Raw genomic sequence first — 9,170 nt, forward strand, 5'->3', positions numbered from 1 at the left:
GTGATCACAGTCACTTCCTTCTGGTTGTGCTTTCCTGTCACAAATTTGACAGATTGTTTTTTCAAAATGCCACATGTCATCCTCTTCTAGAACTTTGAAACCCTTCCTATCACAAAAAGATAAGTAATTACCTTCCTCTTGAAAATGATCTGACCTTTACAAATACAATGAGGTGGGATGACACTGTATGACTTCCAATGCCTGGCAATGGAGATGGCCAAGGGAGATCTGGGTATTCTGGGGAAAGAAGGGAGGTGGAATTAAGAGGTCTGTTGTAGATATGTGAAGTTTGAGATGCCTGAAGCAAACATGTCAATGTCAACTAAGTAGTTGGCTGCATTAAGTCTAGACTTCAGGGGAGAGGTTCAAGGCAAAAGACATAAATTTTAGAGTCATTGCTGTAAGATGGTACCAGAACCATGGGATTAGATGAGAATACCTAAGGAAATAAATGTGGATAGAGAAGATGTTCTGAACTGGACCCTAAGGAGCTCTATTTTCTAGAGGGTGGGTGGAGAAGAAAGATCCAGGAAAATAGCCTGATACAGAGTGGCCACTTAGGTAAAAGAAAAAAAAACAGAAATGTGGGGTCCTAGAAACCAAAGAAAGATGCAGAAGGTCATGGCTAAACATGTGCAATATTGTTGAGAATTTAAGGACAGGATAGTAAAGTACTCCTTGGAGTTGGCAAGGTGGAGGTCATCTTGGATGTTGAAAAGAGAGAGCAAGTCGGTGAGTAAATTGAAGGTGAGAGTGGAGGGGGTGTGTGGAGATAACTCCTTTGAATTTTCCCATAAAGGGAAGCAGAGGATTGGAATTGTAGTCAGATGGAGATGTGGCATTAAAAAATGACTTAAAACTTTGGGAGACACTAAACATATCTGCATGTTGATGGGGTGTATCCAGTAGAGAGAAAGATTGATGGTCAGTGAGCTAGGGAGAAAAATGGAAAGAATGAAATGGCCAGAGAGTTGGACTCTGATGAGAGAGAAGGCAGAGTTCTGCTCTGTTTTATTCAGATGCTGCTGTGCAGATCAATTGTTTATGCCAATATTATCCCACATCTCTAATACACTTTCAGGGAAAACTGCCAGCCTCAAGGCCGCGGCCATGTTTAAAGGCTTGCGATACATTTGTAAAGCTCCATCCAGGAGAATTTTATCAATTAACACATCTCATTTTTATCTAAAATCTCTTTGGATATTTTGAAATATGTTTTAATCATTACAAGTTTTCTTTTGTGAATGTTCTAGCATTGTCTTTTGTACATTCTTTTAATCCTCTCTTAAGAATATATTCATTGATCTTAAAAAGAGAGGAAAGGAGAGAAACATCAATGAGAGAGAGAAAAATATCTATTGGTTGCCTCCCATAAGCGTCCCAACTGGGAACCAAACCCTCAACTTAGGCACATGCCCTGACTGGGGATCAAACCTTTTTATTCAAGAATGAGTCTGTTTCCTTTTCACTAAAGTCTTTCTTATTAATTACCTAGAATGGTTAGGTTAAACACCATAGAGGTTTGTTATATGTTAAAGCAGATAAAAGTGTGTGTGTGTGTGTGTGTGTGTGTGTGTGTGTGTGTGTGTGTGTGTGTGTTGGGGTCAACTTATGATGATCTTCTTCTTGGAATAAAGAAATGGGCTGGGCCACAGGGACCCCTTTAATTCTTGCTCCAAATGTTGCTGAGACAACCCAAAGCCTCCCTGATGCAGAGGGGAAGGTTTCAAAGCCAGTCACGGTGCCCCACCTTCTTGTTTAGGGCAGGACTGAACTTTGATCTTCTCTTTGGTGTTACTCACTGTTTACTTCTCAGGAGTTTCTGTGTCCGCCTCTTTCCCAGTTCCCATCAACACCAGCACAACTTCCACCAGGCAGGCTCTCCCTAAGCTGACAGTGATTGACACCTCTGGAAGACCAGAAGGAAGATGGTTCATTCAAAATAAAGTGCCAGAGTGGCTAGAGAATGTTGGAGCCAGGGAGCTTTTGATTTCTTGGAATTGAAATCCTTTCTAGGAAGCTCACATGAACAGGGAGTTTATCATAGAATGCAAAGAAATTCTAGGGAAACACACTTTCAAGAAGGACCATAGGGCCTCCTGGGAACTGGAAAATCACTGGAAGATTTTATTTATTTATTTTTAGGGAAAGGGGAAAGGAGGGAGAAAGAGAGGAGGAGAAACATGGATGTGAGAAACATCAATCAGTTGCCTCCTGTATGTGCCCCAGCGGGGGACCAAACCTACAACCTAGGCATGTGCCCTGACTGGGGATTGAACCTGCAACCTTTCTGTGTATGGGATGACACTCCAACCACTGAGCTACACTGGCCAGATCATCTTTTGCACATTTTTAAGGTTGGAGCATTGATGATTATTAAACGGTGTGTATACATTTTTATATATTAATAATTGTTCCTTTGCTAAATTTATGACATACCCATTTCCCAGTTTGTTTTTTGCCTTTTAATTTTTTTTGCATGATGCTTTTCTCTCCATTTTTACTTTGTGATTCCTTCTGTTGACTTTATCCTTAGACAATATTTTTTTTCTCTGAAGAAGCAATACTTGAAGGATGTATTTTGAAGGCATAAGACTGTTGTGATCTAGGTTGCCTCCAGTACTATGAACATATGTCCTGAAATGAGCAGGCCGCCTAACCCCACTGCATTTCCAGCCCCAGGAAATGAAACATTCTCAGAGAAGATGCATCATGTTTCATGTCTGCTAAACAGAAAACAACAAAATTCAAGTAATCTACATCAAAACAGTTGACCAGAGAAACCTCCAAATGAAGTTTGTGCAACATCAGAAGCTAAGCCAAGTAACAACCGACCCATATCACAAAGCCCACAATGCTGCATCAAGTTACCAGTTTTCTGTGTAAACTTGCTTTTCAGTTGTTTATCTGATGAAATATTCTTACTTCACCCAGAGAAACTTTTGGTCTGTGATTATAACTAACTAATTTCCTTCCTACCTTCCTTCCTTCATCCTTTATCATCAGTGTACAGCATAGGAATTTATAGTGGATCAAGTTATTATCACAGGAAAATAAGGTGCTGGTAGTCTCTGAGTAGTAATGTAGGTAGGAAAAATAAAACATGAATCAGGCATGGATGCTCACTTTTCTCCATGGTGTGGGTGGTTCAGGCAATCTAGAGGAAGAATCTTGTTATGTACACCAAGATACCCTCATGGTGTACTTAACAAGAAGAGCTACTTTTTGAAGTTCTTCTGAGGTCTTCATCACCTGCTACTTCCTCCCCTCTTCTACTAGTTGACACTTCCTCCTCTTTTCTAGCCAGTACCATCCCTAGACCTGAGCAGGATGGCCCCTGTCCTGGATTCATACTTCAGAGGACACGCTCTTGTTGTTCTCCCCCTGCCCCTGAGCTGAAGTATCCACAGGCTAAGCGGCCATGCCTACCTACAGCCCACTCCTTTTTAAGACCTGCTCCAAGTAATCAGGGAGGACTCCCTGCCCCAAACACGCTAAGTCTTTATGGGCATCTTCCCTGGGTCCAGCCTCTGGTGCTAAGATGCTCTTCTAAGATCAGAGTGGTAGCCATGGGGGGCTGTTTTCAAGGGGTGTGGATGGAGCTTGGATTCATAGGTAGCGAAACTGTGCATGTGAATGAAACCCCTGGTGGGGACTGAGCCACGGTAGGAAAAGAAAGGGAATGGGTTGGGTGACCACTTTCTGGGCATTAATGCATTCTGGAACTTTGAGGAGTTAAATTACCAACCCTGGACTTCCAGTGTACTACAGAGATATGTTTGTCGAAGGAGGAAGGTATTACGTAATTTACTCAATAGTCTGTTCACTTGATGTCCAGTTGATCTATAATTTTTAAGTATTTAGACAAATAGTATACAGATCTTCACTTATGCTTTTTGTCCCTGTCCCTGCAAATGTTGGAGTGGGTTTGTCTGCATCCACTCCTCCACTTATTTTCTCTTTTTCTGCTTCTCTTCCCCTTTCCACCAGTCTTTTCGTCTCCTCTGAGCCATGTCATTGGGATTTGCTGGGTTCTGGCATTGTCCTTCACAACTTGTGATATTGCTGTTGTCTTTCTGTTTCCCTGCCTATTCTGAATCATTTCTCTACCTTGCCAGTTTAAGAACCCCGTACATAACATAGCTATTTCTGAAGGATAAACAGAAACCTTTATATGGCGTGGAAAATATCAATTAATCAATAAGCAAGTGAAAATTGACACTAACCACAACTCATACAGGCTGGGTGAGTCCCTCTAGTCTGTTTGCTCTGTCCAAACCATCAGCTACCTCCACATGCCCCTCCTTATATCATTATGGGGAAGTGGTAGGTGGGAAATGGGAGAGGCATACCTGTTTAGCCACACTTTGGTTTCCATAAGACTCTAGAATGATTTCCTGTATTCCCACTGCCAGGGTTTCTAGAAACTAGTGGTTCTCAAACTTTGGCATGCATCAGAATCCTTCAAGTTTCTGAATCAGTAGGCAGGAATGGGGTGGGGCCCAAGAGTTTGTACATCTAACCATTTCCCAGGTAATGCCATTGCTACTAGCAGGTCATACTCTGAGAACCACTGCTATAGGTCATCAAGTTTTATTGGGTTTTTCCTGTTTGACTCTCTGTTGCTATGTGAAATCGCTTTCAACTTGTGATCCATGAGCAGACTCTGGCTGAGCTCAGAACATGCAAAGAGGCAAGAGAAGTAATTTGGGACTGTAGCTCCTGATTCCATATACCCCCAGCCCCCTGGACAGAAGGCCTTTTAGTTAGCAATGGCAGGGAAGTTCTCCCACAGAGGCAACTTGAGCCTCGTCTTGGCAGAATATAAAGCAGCCTTAGCCATATCCTTTCCTACAAGTTCTCTTTAATTGCAAAAATCTGGGTGGCCTTCACACAAATTGTTTGTACAACAAAGGAGAAGAGATAAGTTTGGTAACCTTGGAAGACCTGATTGCTTTGTTCCCAGCCTCCTGAGAAGCGCTGCCCAGAGGAACACACAGTGTGTGTGGGAAACCAGAGAGAGGCTCTGGAAGGTGGACTGGAGGGGACAAAAAGGGGGGGCTTTTCTTAAGAATAAATGTCTCCTCATCTGCCTAAAACCATGTCCTGCTGTGTGACAGTTCATTAACTGGAATTCCATGAACGAACAACAGTCTAAATCTCCTTAACTAGACTCTAGGCCATGATTCTTCTTACCAGGCTATAATCACACAGAAAAATAATCTTGGCTTCAACCACTGGGTTAGAGCAGCCAGTCCAAAAAAAAAATGGCTCTTAAAGTGAACTTCTTGGGAATTTGCATTTAGGGACAAGGAATTGTCTCTCAACAACTAACATGGGCTTCAGGGCACTGACTCAAGCGTTGTAAGCTCAGTCACCGGCCAGGGTGCTGAGGATCCAGTTGTTACTTGCCCAATTTCTCTTGTGTAAATCTACAGGCCAATCATTGGCTTTGTTTTCCGACTCCACCTTTTCCAAGTGACTCCTGCTGTGGGTGCTCTGAGTCCACCACTGATCTGTCATGCTGCGAGAGCCTCCTCTGCAACGAGACAGTTTCAGTTTCATAATAACAATAAGAGCAATAATAGGTGCTGCTCAGTGAGCACAAACTCTACGTCAGGACCCATGCCAAGCATTCTTCATCCATGATCTAATGTAATCCGCACGGTAATCCTGGGAAATGGGGTTTGTGTCATCCCCAGTCTACAGGTGAAGAAACCGAGGCTTAGCAGTTAAATAACTTTCCCAAGATCACACAGCCAACAAGAGGTAGAGCCTTGATGGAAACCCAAGCCTGTGCCAACGCCCATGCTTTTATATTTTGTACTTGATAAATGTTTATTAATTGAGGTCAATCAATCTATCTACATGTGCATAAAGAAGAATTTCAGAGGCAAGTTTTAACCTCCTAAATTATTTAGGAATAGGAAAGTCACGTAAACAAGCACTCCATTTTCCAGCCAGGTCAGTTAAAGGCATTATTGTAGTATAGTCAATACTCTATCACTACTCAATTACTTGCATCATAGGAGGTAGCATTAGTGGAAATGGAAACCAGGGGTAATCAATACAGCTGTGTTTGTGATGAGACTCAGCTGCCTAATACCTGGAAATCTGGTGTCAAGAATAAGGCAGGCTGTAACAGGGAGGGAGCAAAGGCCCCTTTGTCTAGGAGTATGGCTCCCGTGTTTTCTGCAGCCTGTCCCCATAGACCTGTCCCAATACACATACCAGACTGCATGACAAACTTCACTTCTTCTCAAAGCAAAGCCGTGCTCTTAACATCATCCTATTGTCTTCACATTGGAATGTGTGTGTGATATGCTCAGGTAGATGAATGTGCGGGTGATTAGAAGAAAGGATCTGCATATTAGAAATAGCACCTGTAAGCAGTGGTTCCCTCCTGCTACAGCCAAAATGGTGTAATGTTACCAGGCTGGGTTAGACCCCTGTTCACACATGGAAGCATTATGAGAGGCAAGCTGCCTTCAATGCCAAGTTCATAAGGTCAGAATCAGTCTCTAGAATATCCTAACCCACTACATTTTCATTATGTGCAGTTTTCTAAAACCTCTTCAAATGTATGGTTTTAACCTATAATAGCTTTGGGGGGGTAATAATTCCATGAGTTTACTTCTATTGTTCCTTTGTTAAAGTTCACTTTGGCTAAGTCTTTTAGCTTTATGGATATGTACTGGAAGACACATGTTTTTGAAAATTACTCCTGGTTTTAGACTCAAAATACCTAGATTTGAAACCTACCTCTTTCACTTACTAGCAGAGAAGGACTTTTAGCCAAGATGGTACACAGAGCTTACATGGGAACCGCCCCCCACCCCAGTATTGATGTACAAAAATGCTTTAAAAATTAAAGAATTTACAGTACGAGTTGAATTCAAAAGCAAAGAAGGGAAGCTTCAAGGACCAGGGATAAAGAGGGAGCCACAGTGGGGAAGTAGAGCTGAGGCTACATTGTCTGTGGTGATGCACAGAGCAGACGTGTGACTTAGAGAAAAGGTTTTATCACTGAACGTGGGAACACCAGTTGCCTGGCCTCATGAGTCAGAGGGAGCCAGGACTGGCTTCTCAGGGCAACGCTGAGAATCAAAAAGTTCTCATGCATGTGGATAAGGAAGTCTCCACCCCATCCCAAGTACGGCACAGACTTGGGCTCCTTCCTTGGACCATGGGTGGAGAGTCAAACCCCAATTCTGTGGCATGTGATGGAGCCATGGGCCTGAATGCTTGTGTGATATGCAGTGTGGAAGTCTTTTAGTGTGGGGACCCAGGGGCCAACCTAAAAATCTGTCCTAGATTGGCAAACCCGGTGGGTTCCAGGCAGAGGCAACCATAGGGACACTTCTAAATAATCTGACTATCTCACTGAGCAATGGGAGAGCCATCCCTCTCAGCCCTGCTCCTCCAGTCCCATGAATGCACAGGTGATTTAGGGGAAGCCTGCAGGGTCTAGGGGGATATGCAGCATCTGCTTGCAATTTCCATCTCTTAGGGCTTGGGTAACTACCCATCCCTCTTCATCGCCCCTCCCTCCACATCTCTCCCCACCACCCCCAGGAAATGACCACAGCCCACAATTATCCCCCTTTCTCCTGATAGTAACACATTCCTATTCTCTTACTCAGAAGTGTTAACAACTATATTCAGGTATTCAGTCCTTAGTTCCCAGAGTAGCTATAGCCACAGAAACATCTGTCTTGGGGTGACCGAGTCCAGCGTTCTCTGCTGGCAGTCATCGGAGGTAGTGTGCTCCAAATATTCCTGTCAAGGCCTGAAGTCCAAGCATTACCTACTCCACAGTTCCACTAGTTTGCTCACAATCAGTCCTCTGGCCCTGCCCTTCATCACGATGTCCTCCTTACTTCTGTCCCACATAGAGGTAGTAATTCCCTTCTCCCAAAGTCCCACACCTCTTTATCTACCCTTCTCTGATGGCATCTGCCATCACTTCCTTGTTGTGTGGTTGTCTTTATCTGCCTGTCTCATCTCTCTTCCTAATAATAAGCCCCTGAACCATAACTTTCAAGTTATATACCCTGTAGAAGTACACAAACCACACAAACAAAAGCAACAACTTTTTTCCTTTTCTACTTTGAAATCAGTCCCTTCTTTCTCTTTGGTTCCTAAGTCCCTTTTGGAACACAGAACACTGTTTCCTCATAAATGATTCTGTTTCTTTCCTCCTTATGGAAGACTTTCTTATTAATTACCTACAAAGGTGAGGTTAGACACCATAGAGGTTTGTTATATGTTAAAGCAGATAAAAGTGTGTGTGTGTGTGTGTGTGTGTGTGTGTGTGTGTGTTGGGGTCAACTTATGACGATCTTCTTCTTGGAATAAAGAAATGGGGCTGGGCCACAGGGACCCCTTTAATTCTTGCTCCAAATGTTGCTGAGACAACCCAAGGCCTCCCTAATGCAGAGGGGAAGGTTTCAAAGCCAGTCACGGTGCCCCACCTTCTTGTTTAGGGCAGGACTGAACTTTGATCTTCTCTTTGGTGTTACTCACTGTTTACTTCTCAGGAGTTTCTGTGTCCGCCTCTTTCCCAGTTCCCATCAACACCAGCACAACTTCCACCAGGCAGGCTCTCCCTAAGCTGACAGTGATTGACACCTCTGGAAGACCAGAAGGAAGATGGTTCATTCAAAATAAAGTGCCAGAGTGGCTAGAGAATGTTGGAGCCAGGGAGCTTTTGATTTCTGGGAATTGAAATCCTTTCTAAGAAGCTCACATGAACAGGGAGTTTATCATAGAATGCAAAGAAATCCTAAGGAAGCACACTTTCAGGAACGATCAAAGGGCCTCCCGGGAACCAGAAAATCACTGGAAGTTTACATCTTTTTTCCTTGTCTCTACGTGTTCATTTCAACTTTCTTTATCTGCAGACCCTCTTCCTGATTCACTCATCTGCTAGCAGGTGCTTACCATGGCCACCTGCCAATAGTCTTCCCATTCCCTGAGTTTTATGATGTTCTGTTTCCCCTCACCAAAACTAATTGATTCAGTATCTGGGTCCCAAATCCAAGCCCCTGGAAGAGTAAATATGATGAACTTGCTTGGACCAAGTGTTTTCCCACTGTAATACCGTGGCAAGGCATGGGAGCTGGGAAGTTGAAAGAGGGAGGAGAAAATTTCTGAAGTATATACAGATT

Source organism: Phyllostomus hastatus, unplaced genomic scaffold, assembly GCF_019186645.2.
Source record: "Phyllostomus hastatus isolate PE091 unplaced genomic scaffold, TTU_PhHast_1.1 phas_contig_58, whole genome shotgun sequence".
Lineage (NCBI taxonomy): Eukaryota > Metazoa > Chordata > Mammalia > Chiroptera > Phyllostomidae > Phyllostomus > Phyllostomus hastatus.